General features: G+C 46.8%; 2 protein-coding genes across 20 annotated transcripts in view; one reads left to right on the plus strand and one right to left on the minus strand.

Annotated features, from left to right (window-relative positions):
• Window positions 1-14,742, minus strand: part of RFX2 (regulatory factor X2) — a 163,470-nt gene that overhangs the window by 110,723 nt on the left and 38,005 nt on the right. For 8 of the 19 annotated variants that reach the window (XM_054538313.2, XM_054538316.2, XM_063719098.1 and 5 more), the window contains exon 1: window positions 6,898-7,103. The exons of 2 other annotated variants lie outside the window; for them this stretch is intronic. The gene's annotated coding sequence lies outside the window, so the exon portion shown is untranslated. 19 annotated transcript variants of the gene reach the window in all.
• ACSBG2 (acyl-CoA synthetase bubblegum family member 2) overlaps window positions 6,779-14,742 on the plus strand; it is a 91,059-nt gene continuing 83,095 nt past the window's right edge. Inside the window, exon 1 of the mRNA XM_054539442.2 lies at window positions 6,779-6,972. The gene's annotated coding sequence lies outside the window, so the exon portion shown is untranslated. The remainder of the gene's footprint in view (window positions 6,973-14,742) is intronic.

The raw sequence follows: 14,742 nt of genomic DNA on the forward strand, positions 1-14,742 counted from the left end.
GAAACCAGTTTTAAAATGTTCTCATCTGTAGAGCTGGCCACTCCCCAAAACTCATCATAAATGTGATGTTTGGGGAGTCATTTCAGAGGGACCCATGCCACAACCAAGATATAGGACTCCAACAACTTTTCATGTTGTTTTTGTTCTTACGAAGCACTTATGTTTGCAGAGGGACATATTAGTACCCATGAGTTTCTAGGTTAATTTAAGGGAATTTCCTACCCTAAAACAGACAGCATGAGGCCCGACCACTCAGTCAAGCAAGATGTATTTACTAAATGCCTCCTTAGCATTTGGTACTGGTCAGGAAACCACAATAAAAAACTGATCATCCTAGGCCACTTACTACTTATTTGCTTCATCCTAATAATAATGATAATAACAACAGTTACTTTTTTCTGAGCACCTATTAGATGCCAGCCCCTGTGCTAAATAGCTTATAGAAATTATTTCTAATATAGCAACCACACGAGCTATTATTATCGATTTCACAGATGTCAAACCTTGCCCCAGAGCCACTAAGCTAATAAACGGTGGCACCACAATTTAACTCCTTCTCTGCTGTGCCCCAAAGCCCTGGTCTACAACACCCAGCACTATGACCTGCAACTTTTCCTTTCCTCTTTCCCCTGCCCCCATTCATCCAGATTCATCCAATTTGGGCTGTACTGACTCAGAGATGGCAATATGAACTTAAGGTGCCTATGAGCAATTCTTAATTTAAAAAAATTTTTTTTGGCCAGGCGTGGTGGTTCACGCCTGTAATCCCAGCACTTTGGGAGGCTGAGGTGGGCAGATCATGAGGTCAGGAGATCAAGACCATCCTGGCTAACACGGCGAAACCCCGTCTCTACTAAAAATACAAAAAATTAGCCAGGCGTGGTGGCAGACGCCTGTAGTCCCAGCTACTCGGGAGGCTGAGGCAGGAGAATGGCCTGAACCTGGGAGGCGGAGCTTGCAGTGAGCCGAGATGGTGCCACTGCACTGCAGCCTGGGCAACAGAGTGAGACTCCATCTCAAAAAAAAAAAAAAAAAATTTTTAAGGGCAGGGTCTCGCTATGTTGCCCAGGCTGGTCTCAAACTCCTGGGTTCAAGTGATCCTCCTGCCCTAGCCTCCCAGGTAGCTGCGATTGCAGGTGTGAGCCACCACACCCAATGCAGCTCTCAACTCTTCATTTCTACATATGCTTTCCCCATAAGTGTCAAGGAAACCATTTGTTTATTCATTTCACAAATATTTCTCAATTGCCTACTCAGCACCAAAATTCTTCTCAGCCCTGGGGATATAGAAGTTAATAAAACAGTTCATGCCTGTAATCCCAGCATTTTAGGAGGCCGAGGCGCGCAGATCATGAGGTCAGGAGATCGAGACCATCTTAGCCAGCATGGTGAAACCCTGCCTCTACTAAAAATACAACAATTAGCTGAGCGTTGTGGCACGTGCCTGTAATCCCAGCTACTCAGGAGGCTGAGGCAGAAGAATCGCTTGAACCTGGGTGTCGGAGGTTGCAGTGAGCCGAGATTGCACCACTACACTCCAGCCTGGTGACAGAGTGAGACTCCGTCTCAAAAAAAAAAAAAAAAAGTTAATAAAACAGAAGTTCCTGCCCTTACTGAGCTGACATTCTAACAAGAGGACAGTGATAATAAAATAAATATGTATAACTTATGGTGTGTTATATAGGAATAAATGCTAAGGAGATAGAGAAAGCAAGGGAAGGAGGCTGAGAGCACCCATTCTCAAGTGGGTGGCCTGGTGACATTTGAGAAAAGGCCTGAAGAAAGTCGGGGAGCCAGCCCTCCAAATACCTGGGCAAAGAGCTTTCCAGGCAGAGCTGGAAGGAGCTCCCGGAGACCAGCAGGGTGCAAGTGCAGTGAGGGAAGGCATCTAGGTTGGCGATGAGGTCAAAGAGGTATTAGGCTTGGCAGGGGGTGGAGTTAGGGGTGACTTTGGCTTTTGCTCCAGGTGAGATGGGAGCCGTCGGAGGGTTTCAAGCTGAGGGATATGAAGTAGAACTTAACATGACGCCGCCTCTCCCAGGGTTAACAGGCCCCGTCTGGCTGCTGGGCTGAGAGACTGCCGAGCACCAGTGGTGGAATCATCTGGGCTAGATGCTGGTGGCTTGGACCAGAGGGGCTGGCAGTGGAGGTGGCGAGGCATGGTCAGGTTCTGGGTAACTATTGAAGGTGGAGTCAACAGGATTTGCTGATGGCTTGGGAGAGAGGAGTCAAGGACAATCCCGAGGTTTGGCCTGAGTAATGGGGAGAAGTAAGTTGATATTTACTAACGAGTTTGGGGGGTGCTTTGGGAGGAGTAGATCTGGGGGGGCTATGACAGGCTCAGCTTGGCCACCTTAAGTTTAAGGTGCCTGTCAGAATCCACCTGGATGTACCCAGCAGGCAGCTGGATAGATGTTTTCTGCAGAGAAGAGCTTAGAATCCTAAGCCAGTCCAGAGCTTCCCAGGCTCCAGTTCCCTGTAGACCTGTTAGGGCCTCTCTCTGGACCTTTTGCCACTCCTCCTTCATCTACCCTTAACCCTTTCACCCACTTCATTCTGGGTCTTCCCCGATATTTTTTTTCCTATGAGAATCCTTTTGCTGCTCTTAGAGTTTCCAAGAAGCAAGTAGGTGGTTTTCAGTTTTCTCTCTAATTCCCAGCGTATATTCCATCGGCCTGCCCATCCATCCATCCATCCATCCATCCATCCATCCATCCATCCATCCATCCAACAATATAAGACCTTTCACTACGCCAGGCATATGTCTACATGAGAGAACATGAGAACATGACCAGCAGAGGAGCTAATCGCCATTTAAATTCTAGAGATGGAGTCAAAACATCTTTTTAAAAAATACATAAGCCCACAACCCCTTACAACAATACTGAAATCCAGGAAACTCTGAAAACTGGAAGTTTTTTTGTAAATTTGGCATGGACTCACTTGGTGACAAAAGCTGGCCTGAATTGACATGAAGTTACTTATGGTCCTTCTCTTCCCCACTTCGGGTGAATATTCATATAGTTCAGTCCAGAAATACGGCTGTGTTTAGTGGGAGTGCCCTGGACCCGCAGTTTCAGAGACAGGCCCACGGACTCGCATTCTCCTCCTCTGTGTTTAGTTAGTGTCCCAACAAGCAAGATGAGAACTTCCCTTGGTTTTTCAAAAGTTTCCTATTTTACAAGTAAGTGGGTATGTGTGGGGGTATACTGTTTAAATGTTTGTAAATATTTAAATGGATTTGTTTTATATTTAAAATATATTTCTATTTAAATTTTATTATATTTAAATATATAAATATTTAAATATGTAAGTATATATTATATATACATGTTTTAATATTTCAATATATATTTTAAAAATATTTAAATATTTAATAAATAAATGTCAACTTTAGAAACAAATATATATTATAAGATGTGGTTCCTTCTGGCCCCAGCATTTTACGAGCAAAACAATCACTAGCTACTATAAAAATCCACAGATGCCAGCTGGGCACGGTGGCTCACGCCTGTAATCCCAGCACTTTGGGAGGCTGAGGTGGGCGGATCACAAGGTCAGGAGATCGAGACCATCCTGGCTAACACAGTGAAACCCCGTCTCTACTAAAAATACAAAAAATTAGCCGGGCGTGGTGGTAGGCGCCTGTAGTTCCAGCTATTCGGGAGGCTGAGGCAGGAGAATGGTGTGAACCCCGGGGGTGGAGCTTGCAGTGAGCCGAGATGGTGCCACTGCACTCCAGCCTGGGAGACAGACCAAGACTCCGTCTCAAACAAACAAACAAAAATCCACAGGTGCAGGGGCCAGGTGCGGTGGCTGTAAGTGCAGCCTTGGCCTCCCAAAGTGCCTGTAATCCCAGCACTTTGGGAGGGCAAGGCGGTTGGATCATTTGAGGTGAGGAGTTTGAGACTAGCCTGGCCAACATAGTGAAACCCCATCCCTACTAAAAATACAAAAATTAGCCGGGTGTGGGGATGCGCGCCTGTAATCCCAGCTATTCAGGAGGCTGAGACAGGTGAATCCCTTGAGCCTGGGAGGTGGATGTTGCGGTGAGCTGAGATCTTGCCACTGCACTCCAGTCTGGGTGACAGAGTGAGACCCTGTCTCAAAAAAAAAAAAAAAAAAAAGAAAAATCCACAGGTGCATTTAAAATTTTGACTCTATTATAATATTAAAGTTAAGCCAATTTAATATTTTTATTAATTATAATGCTAATGTAAAACTAAACAATTAGATCTAAGGAATAAGACCCAGATAAACAATTCCCCAGCACCTGCATTTCTGGTGGACAGAACCATCCTTAGCAGTACTTCAATGATAAACAATGTTAAAAGATGAGTATTTACATTTAAATATACATCACATACACATTATATTATATTGTTATATTTAAATATACATCACACATACATTAAGGTAATGCGTGCACTTCATGCAGAAAGCAAAGATCAAGTGATTTCAAAGAACTTGTCCTGTTATTGAGGTCATAACTGTCTCTCTCTTCTCAGATTCAGTGGTTTATAAGAAAGCACTTAAAAAACTAAAATATTTCAGTATTGCTTTTCCTGCAGGAGCAAACTATTTCAGAACTCGTTCCCGACCCAAGTCCGTTGAACTGTCGCAGAATCACAGAACGGCGATCTTTCCCGTCATACATTATAAGTCGCCTTCTGTACCACGCCTGTTGATGAAGCCCTAGTAATTCAAGAACTTAAATTCTTTTCCTAGGGGAGGTTACCATAAACTCTTACTTCTCTGGTCAGAGTAGGTGAGTTGTCGTTTCTAAGGTTATTTTAGAGTCAGTTCAAGTCTTTAAACTAGAGCAGGAGAAAGCACAGATGCCCCCTCCTCCTTATCCAGAAACACAGTAGGTAAGGATCTTTCCATAAGCAAACAATGTTTCAGGGCATGATGTAAAAAGATAAAATACATGTCAACAATATGTACAGGCAAAAAATTTTTTTTATAAGTCTTTGTTGTTTTGTGTCATTATTATTATTACTGTTACTTTGTTGGGGAACTCTTAGTTGAAACAGAGAATGAAGCTTGTACAAGGTTTGATACAGAGATGAAGCTGACTGAGAGAGAAAAGAACTCATGGAAGCCTGCGCTGGTCATTTATGATACAAAGCAGGAAAATAATTGCAGGGAGGCACAATGCTAACAACACCCCAAAGTAGGCATGAAGCCTGGGGGGGGCGGGGGTAAGGCAGCCAGCCCTGGGTCCCGAGCTCCATCCTGCCGTCTCCCTGCCCCCTCCCTGCCCCATTCTTGCCGCACAACCAGTAGGTTAAAATAGGAAGATGAACCACGCCGGCAGCCGCCAGAATGGCCCGGGCGCTTGGGGCCCTCGGGGGCCCTTGAAATAGCCACTAGGATCGGGAAATCCAACTTTCCCAGCGGTGCAGGGAGGAAAACGAAAAGGAACGGAGCCGGAGGCTGGTGGCGAGGGAGCGTGGTGGCTTCTCGGAGGGACGAAAAAGAAAGAAATGAGCATTTGGGGTGTGAGTGAGTGAGTGTGTGTGTGTGAGTGTGTGTGCGCGCCCGCGAGCGCGCTGGTGGGGGGTGGGGGGCAGGGGGTGGAGTTTAAATCCACAAACACACACACGCACTCGCACTACCTCGGAGAAAATGCCCCGAGCAGTTTAGGTTCTTTAACAAAATAAATAAATTGAAAAAAAAAAAAAGTTTCACTCGCGTTGGTGAAACTTTTCTCCCTTCCAGATCAGTCCTAAGAGGAGAGCTGCGGACGTGCGGAGGGGCTTCTTGGGGGCACGTGGAAAGACTGGCGGACGCACGAACCCCCAAACTCAGGAATATGGGGTCACAGGGAGAAGGGGAGGGGTTGTCCGAGGCGCCCTGAACGCGAGGATTTGGGGCAAAAAGGTGAGAAATAGTTCCCGGGGAAGCTCGCTCGGGGAGTTTGGGATGAAAAGGTGAGAAGGGCAAGAGGGGTTCTCCCCATGGCAGACGCACCAGCTTTTAGTTAAGGAATGAGAAAAAGGTTCCAGGGGTGCCCCCAAATTCAGTATGTCTGGGAGTCCATTAAAAAGGGGGTCCCCGGGACAAGTCAAATCTAGGAATTTGGGGTAAAAATGAGAAGGGAGTCTTCGAGGTCCCCCCGATGCAAAAAGTTTGCGACTAAGAGTGACAGAAGGGCTCTGGGGTCACCCCAATTTCGGAGGTTTGGGGAGTAAAGTAAGAAGAGGGCCCCAGGTGGCCCCAATTCAGGGAGTTTGAGGGTATGAGTAAAAGAGGGGTCCCCGGGTGTCTCCATCTCAGAGATCTGGGGAGTAAAAGTGAGGAGAGGGTCCCCAAGCGCCCCCAATTCAGATAATTCGAGGGTATGAGTAAAAGAGGGGTCCCTGGGTGCCCCCAACTCAGTGATCTGGGGAGTAAACGTGAGAAGAGGGTCCCCCGGCGCCCCCAATTCAGAAAATTCGAGGGTATGAGTAAAAGAGCGGTCCTCGGGTGCCCCCAACTCAGAGATCTAGGGAGTTAAAGTGAGAAGAGGGTCCCAAGCGCCCCCAATTCAGGGAGTTTGAGGAGTTTGAGAGACGTTCCCGGGGCGCCCCCAACTCAGCGAGTTTGAAGGTAAGCGTGAGAAGGGGGTCCCCGGACGCCCCAACCTCAGGAAGTTTTGTAAAAAGTGAGGCGACGGCCACGCACCTCCCCCGCGTTCAGTCAATAAGGAAAGTGGGGAAGCCGCCAGGGTCCCCCCAAACTCCGCCGCGCGCGCGGGACGGGGTGGCGGAGGCGGGTCCCGCGGGCGCACCACCCGGACGTTTGAGGTGAGCGGCGGGGACGTGCTGCCCGCCCCCCGGCCCCCCTAGCGGGGTCCCCGCCGCCCCCCACACTCCCCGGCCGGGCTGGGCCCGGGGCGGTCGCATCGGTCACCTGGAGTTCGGGCCGGGAGTTCGGGCAGCGGCTCCCGCGGCGGCGGCAGCGGCTGCTGCGTGTTGGTCCCCGTTGGTAAGTAACAGTCTCCACGGCTACAGTCTCTATGGCGGCGGCGGTGGCGGCGGCGGCCGCTCCTCCTCCAGCTCCCGCCGCCAGCCAGCCTCGCGCAGCCCGCCCGCCCGACGGGGCGGGGCGTTGTTACCGGCAACGGTTACCAGGCTCCGCGCCCCACCTTCCTAACGGCCCGCCCACGCCCGCCTCCAACGGGCCTGAAGAGGGCGGGGCGCGAGACCCTACGGCGTCCCATTGGCTGTCTGCAGAGTCTGTCGGAAGGAGGAGGCGTTCCCCGATGGAAAAGAGTGCGAGACCCGGCCAATGGCCGCGAAGAGGGGCGGGTCTTGGCGGGAGGTGCGCGCGGCTCAGAGGGTTGGCGAACCGGTAGCGCGCGCGGGGCCGGGGGTTGGTGTCGCGTTTTGGGAAAGTCCAGTTTTAGGGGACCCAAGGGACTTCGTTTACCCCACAGGAGGAGTGTGGGACATGTGGGGGCAGTCTGATCAGGGGTCAGCAAACTCTCGCTCGCGGCCTGTTTTTCACGAACCCCCAGCTGAAAATTTAAATATATATATATTTTTACATGGTTAAAAGAAACTATCGACCGGGCGCGGTGGCTCAAGCCTGTAATGCCAGCACTTGGGGAGGTCGAGGCGGGTGGATCACAGGGTCAGGAGATCGAGACCATCCTGACTAACACGGTGAAACCCCGTCTCTACTAAAAATACAAAAAATCAGCCGGGCGTGGTGGCGGGCTCCTGTAGTCCCAGCTACTCGGGAGGTTGAGGCAGCAGAATGGTGCGAACCCGGGAGACGGAGCTTGCAGTGAGCCAAGATCGCACCGCGCACTCCAGCCTGGGCGACAGAGCGAGACTCCGTCTCAAAAAAAAAAAGAAACTATCAAAAGGAGCTTTTGTGGGGTGTGAACCTGATAGGAGACTCTCTTTAATTGTATTGGGTCCAGTATTTTGAACTGGTTTAAAGATTGGCATACTGTGGCCTGCGGGTCAAATTCTGCCTGCTTGGGTTTGTAAATAAAGCTTTATTGGAACATAGCCACGCCCATTTCCTTGAACAGCTTGGAAGGCTGCTTTGACACTACAGGGGCGGAGTGGAGTAGTTGCGCAAAGACGGCATGTCCCACGCAAAGCCTAAGATATTTACTATACGGTCCTTTACAGAAAATGTTTGCCAAACTCACCAACCCTCCTCTCAAGCTGGTAGATTCAGCTATGAGTAGGACAGAAACAGACAGATCCTCATAGAGCTTTTATTCTAGTGAGGGAACATTGACAGTAAACAGAATAAAGAGGTAAACATATAGTTATTCGAGACAAGGGGCTCGAAGAATAGGAGAAAACAACTTGTACTGAGAAAAGGCAGGAGATTAAGGCTTCAGCCCCACTCATTCATTCAACAAGAAATCATATCAGTGAGCACTGATTAAATTGTTATGTGCCAGAAAGTGATCTAAGCATTTTTTTTAATATGCAAACTCATTAAATCTCTTACAATCGCATCTTTAGAAAGATGCTAGGCATTATCCCCGTTTTTATTTGTTTTGTTTTGTTTTTCTTTTTTTGAGACAGAGTCTCTATCACCCAGACTGGAGTGCAGTGGTGCGATCTGGCTCACTGCAACCTCTGTCTCCTGGGTTCAACTGATTCTCCTGCCTCAGCCTCCCGAGTAGCTGGGACTACAGGCGCCCGCCACCACGCTCAGCTAATTTTTGTATTTTTAGTAGAGACGGAGTTTCACCATGTTGGCCAGGCTGGCCTCGAACTCCTGACCTCAAGTGATCCGCCCGCCTTGGACTCTCAAAGTGCTGGGATTACAGGCGTGAGCCACCATGCCCGGCCTATCCCCATTTTTCAGATCAGGAAGCTGAGGCCCAGAAAGAATGAGTGAATTTGCCCAGTGTCAAACAGCTTCTGAGGGATCGGAACCCTAGTAGTCTAGTGCCAAATTCCATGCTCTTGATCACTAGATGGGTGGTTTTCAAACATTTTTGACCACAGCATATAGCAGGAAATACATTTTGCCTAGGGGCTCAGTCCACACAAACATATCTATAACTAAAACAAATGATACTGTAACTAAAGTACCGTGAAATGATACTTTAACGCACTCTGATGTTTCCTGTTCTGTTTCATTTTAATTAAAATGTTGACGGTGATTTGCTAAATTGATTTCATCATCTTCTAATTTTTTTTTTTTTTCTTGAGACAGAGTCTCTGTCGCCCAGGCTGGAGTGCAGTGGCATGATCTCGGCTCACTGCAACCTCCGCCTCCCGAGTTCAAGCGATTCTCCTGTTTCAGTCTCCCGAGTAGCTGGCATTACAGGCGCCTGCCACCACGCCCGGCTAATTTTTGTATTTTTAGTAGAGACGGGGTTTCACCATGTTGGCCAGGCTGGTCTCAAACTCCTAATCTCAAGTTATCCACCCGCCTCAGCCTCCCAAAGTCCTGGGATTACAGGCAGAAGCCACTGCTCCCAGCCATGTGACAGAATCTTAAGCTTAAGCAGTCTACAGTAATCAGTCCCTTTCATTCAATTATTAATTTAGTCAAAAATATTTATTGAGGTCCAAGTGCAGTGACTCAGCAGGAGGATCGTTTGAGGCCAGGGGTTCAAGACCAGCCTGGGCAACATAGTGAGACCTTATCTCTATAAAAATAAAATAAATTAGCCAGGCACAGTGGTGCACACCTATAGTCCCAGCTGCTCAGGAGGCTGAGGTGGGAGGATTGCTTGAGCCCAGGAGTTCTAGGCTGTGGTGAGCTATGACTGTGCCACTGAACTCCAGCTTGGTAGACAGAGCAAGAACCTGTCTCTAATATATATATATATATAGTATATGATGATAGATAGATAGATAGATAGATAGATAGATAGATAGATAGATACATAGATAGATAGAGCCTACTATTTGCTAGGTGCTAGGGACACAGGTGTAAATAAAATAGATAAAATTCCCATGCCCATAGGAAAAGTGATACAGTAGTGGCTTGGTGGGAGAAGTGGGTGGGTGGGGCTTATCTTAGATAGAGCAGCCAGAAATGATCTCCCTGGGATATCCAACAATCCTGCTTGGCCCAAGACTGAGGGGTTTCCCAGGATATGGGAATTTCAGTGCTAAAACCGGGAAATCCCCAAAGCGGGAAGAGTTGGTCACCCTGGGTCTCTCTAAGGAGCCGACATTTGAGGCAACGTTGGAGTAACGAGGAACAAAGGAAAATAGTTTGGAATTCGAAATCCCTGGGGTGAAAGCTGATGTGGAAGAAACAGAAAGCAGGTCCTTGGGCATAGCTGGAGTCAAGTGAAAGGGGAAGAGCAGTGAGTGGGTGGGGTGAGTGAGTCAGGAGATGATATGATGGCAGTCATTTTATTGGAGGCCATAGGGAAGAAGTCACGATCAGACTGGGAAACCAATGGAGGGTGTCTTTTGTTGTTGTTGCTGTTGTTTGTTTTTGAGATGGAGTCTTGCTCTATCGCCCAGGCCCACGCTGGAGTGCAGTGGTGCGATCTCAAGTTGTAGCCTCGGGGAGTAAGGTGACCGCCTGTCCTGGAACTGCTGGTCAACCCCTTTAGCTAAGCTAGACCTCTTCTCACTCCCAGCCCTGGCCAGAGGTGGAAATTGTGGCCCCAGTTATCTCAAAAGACAAGCACAGAGTAGCAAAAGACAAGCCAACAGGTGGCAACTTCTTAAGAGTCCTGCTTTTGTGCGGCACATTTTTGTAAATTAAGGTGACATTTACATACCATAAAATGAGCCATTTTAAAAGGAAACAGTTCAGTGTCATTTAGAACATTCACTATGTTGTGCAACCACCACCTATATCTAATTCCAAAGCATTTTCTTTTTAAAATTTTTTTTTTTTTTATGATGGAGTCGCATGTCACCCAGGCTGGAGTGCAGTGGCACTATCTCAGCTCACTACAACCTCCGCCTCCTGGATTCAAGCGATTCTTTTGCCTCAGCCTCCCGAGAAGCTGGGATTACAGGTGCACGCCACCACGCCCAGCTAATTTTTGTATTTTTAGTAGACATGGGGTTTCACCACGTTAGTCAGGCTGGTCTCAAACTCTTGACTTCAAGTGATCCGGCCCCCTTGGCCTCCCAAAGTGCTGGGATTACAGGCGTGAGCCACCTTGCCCGGCCCCCATGGAGGGTTTTAAGCAGGGAGGTGTGAGGGGACAGGTGGGGTGGGGGAGTGGGTGGTATATCATCCGATCTGTGATTTTATTTTATTTTGTCAATTAATTATTTTTTTAAGAGACTCTTGCCGGGTGCGGTGGCTCACGCCTGTCATCCCAGCACTTTGGGAGGCCGAGGTGGGCGGATCACGAGGTCAGGAGATCAAGACCTCCTGGCTAACACGGTGAAACCCCCGTCTCTACTGAAAATACAAAAAATTAGCCGGGCATGGTGGTGGGCGCCTGTAGTCCCAGATACTCGGGAGGCTGAGACAGGAGAATGGCATGAACCCGGGAGGCGGAGCTTGCAGTGAGCCGAGATTGGTGCCACTGCACTCCAGCCTGGGCGACAGAGTGAGACGCCATCTCAAAAAAAAAAAAAAAAAAAAAGAGACTCTTACTCTACTGCCCAGGGTGGAGTGAAGTGACACGATCATAGCTCACTGCACCCTCAGACTCTTGGGTTCAAGGGATTCTCCCACCTCAGCCACCCAAGTAGCTAGGACTATAGGCATGTGCCACCAAGGCTGGCTAAATACAAGAATTTTTTTTCTTTTTTTTTTTTTTTTTTTGTAGAGATAGGGTCTTGAACTCCTGACGTCAAGTGATCCTCCTTCCTTGGCATCCCAGAGTACTGGGGCTACACGGATGAGCCACCATGCATAGCCTAAACTATAATTTTAAAAGCTCAGTTGAGGCCAGGCACAGTGGCTCATGCCTGTAATCCCAGCACTTTGGGAGGCCGAGGCAGGTGGATCACTAGGTCAGGAGATCGAGATCATCCTGGCTAACACAGTGAAACCCCATCTCTACTAAAAATACAAAAAATTAGTCGGGCACGGTAGCGGGCGCCTGTAGTCCCAGCTACACAGGAGGCTGAGGCAGGAGAATGGCGTGAACCCGGGAGGCGGAGCTTGCAGTGAGCCGAGATGGCGCCACTGCACTCCAGCCTGGGTGACAGAGCGAGACTCCATCTCAAAAAAAAAAAAAAAAATTATACACTATGATTAAGTCAAATTTATCCCAAGAATGCAAAGGTGGTTGGGTCAACATTTTAAAAGTCATATTAGTAGAATAAAGGACAAAAACCATATGATCATCTCAATAGATGCAGAAAAAGCATTTGACAAAATCCAACCCTCATGATAAAAACACAACAAACTAGAGACAGAACTTTTTCAACCTGAAAGAGGGCATCTATGAAAATCCCACAGTTAATATTAGAGTACTTACTGGCAAAAAAAAAAAAAAAAAAGAATACTTTCCCCCTTAGGTCAGGAACAATACAAGGATGTCCACTCTACCACTTCTATTCAGCATTATACTGATGGAGCTAGCCAGGGCAACTATGCAAGAAAAAGAAATAGAAGGCTAATGGATTGGAAAAGAAGAAGTAAAACTACTTCTATTTGTAGATGATATGATCTTGTATACAGAAAATCCTAAGGAACCTACTAAATCACTATTATAATTAAGAAACAAGTTCAGCAAGGTTGTAGAGTACAATATCAATATATGAAGACAATTAGAACCTGGTGCCTGGCACTGCAGACCAGGGTCAGGTGGGCTGGGTTGGGCTCCTCTGGGCCATGGAGGCTGAGGTGCACATGTTGTGCTGGTACTGGGGAAGTGAGCTGCCTGCTGTTTTATTAAAAAAAAAAAAAAGAAGAAGAAACAAACAAGCAAACAACAGCAGCAACAACAAAAAACAATTGTATTTCTTTTTTTTTTTTTTTTTAAGACAGAGTCTTGCTCTGTCACCCAGGCTGTAGTGCAGTAGTGCAGTCTCAGTTCACTGCAACCTCCGCCTCCCAGGTTCACGCCATTCTCCTGCCTCAGCCTCCTGAGTAGCTGGGACTACAGGTGCCCACCACCACGCCTGGCTAATTTTTTATATTTTTAGTAGAGATGGGGTTTCACCATGTTAGCCAGGATGGTCTCGATCTCCTGACCTCGTGATCTGCCCGCCTCAGCCTCCCAAAGTGCTGGGATTACAGGCGTGAGCCACTGCGCCCGGCCAACAATTGTATTTCTATGCCCTAGCAATTTAACAATCTGAAAAGGAATTTTTTTAATATAAAAAAGGATCTCACTCTGTTGCCCAGGCTGGAGTGCAATGGCACAATCATAGCTCACTGCAACCTTAAATTCCTGGGCTCAAGCAATCCTCCCGCCTCAGCCACCCAAGTACCTGGGTCTGCAGGCATGCACCACCATGATCAGCTAATATTTTTATTTTTTGTAGAGACAGGGCCTCACTATGTTGCCCAGGCTGGTCTCAAACTCATGGTCTCAAATGGTCCTCCCATCACTGAGTCACTGTGCCTGACCTGGTCAATTGATTTTGACAAGGGCATCAAGATTACTCAATGAGGAAGAGTAGTCTCTTCAACAAATGGTGCTGGGATAACTGGATATCCACATGCAAAAGAATGAAATTAGACCCCTACCTCATACCATACACAAAAATTAAAATAGGTCATAGACCTAAATGTAAGAACTAAAACTCTTAGAAGAAAATGCAGGAGTAAATCTTCATTACTTTGGTTTGGCAATGGTTTCTTAAATATGATACCTAAAGCACAAGCAAACAAAGACAACAATAGATAAATTGGACAGTATCAAAATTCAAAACTTTTGTGGTTGATATGACACCATAAAGAAAGTGAGAAGACAACCCACAAAATGGGAAAAAATATTTGGAAGCCATATATCTGATAAGGGACTTGTATCTGTAATATATAAAGAGCTCTTACAGCTCAGCAACAAAAGAAACCTAATCCAATTAGAAATGGACACAAATTTAAATACACATTTCTTCAGAGCAGATATACAAATGGTCAATAGGCACATGAAAAGATGCTGAAAATCATCAGGGAAATACAACCCAAAACTTCCATGAGATACCACTTCACACCCAGTAGGATGGCTATAATAAGAAAGACAGATAATAGCAAGTATTGGTGAAGATGGAGAGAAACTGAAATCCTCATACACTGCTAGTGCAGTATGAAATGGTACAGCCACTTCGGGAAACAGTCTGGTAGCTAGCTCTTCAAAAAGTCAAATATGGAATTGCTGTATCAGCCAACAATTCTGCTCCTAGGTAAATATCCAAGAGAAATGAAAACCTACATCCACACCAAAACTTATACACAAATGTTCATAGTGGCATTGTTCAGAATAGCCAAAAAGTAGAAGCAATCCAAATGTCTATCAATGAAAGAATGAATAAATAAAATATGGTAAATCTATACAATAATGGAATATTATTTGGCAATAAGTAGGAATGAAATACTGATACAATATGGATTAACCTTCAATATATTACACTAAATAAAAGATGCCTGTAACAAAGGGTAACATATTGTATGACTCCATTTGTACGAAATATCCAGAATAGTTAAATCCATAGACACAGAATGTAGATTAATGGTTGCCAGGAGCCTGGGCAACATAGAGAGAGGCCCTGTCTCTGCAAAAAAAAAAAAAAAAAAAAAAGAATTTTGTGTGTGTGTGTGTGTGTTTTTTGGAGACACAGTCTCACTTTGTCGCCCAAACTGGAGTGCAGTGGTGCAACCTCAGCTCACTGC

The sequence above is a fragment of the Pongo abelii genome, chromosome 20, assembly GCF_028885655.2.
Source record: "Pongo abelii isolate AG06213 chromosome 20, NHGRI_mPonAbe1-v2.0_pri, whole genome shotgun sequence".
NCBI classification, from domain to species: Eukaryota; Metazoa; Chordata; class Mammalia; order Primates; family Hominidae; genus Pongo; species Pongo abelii.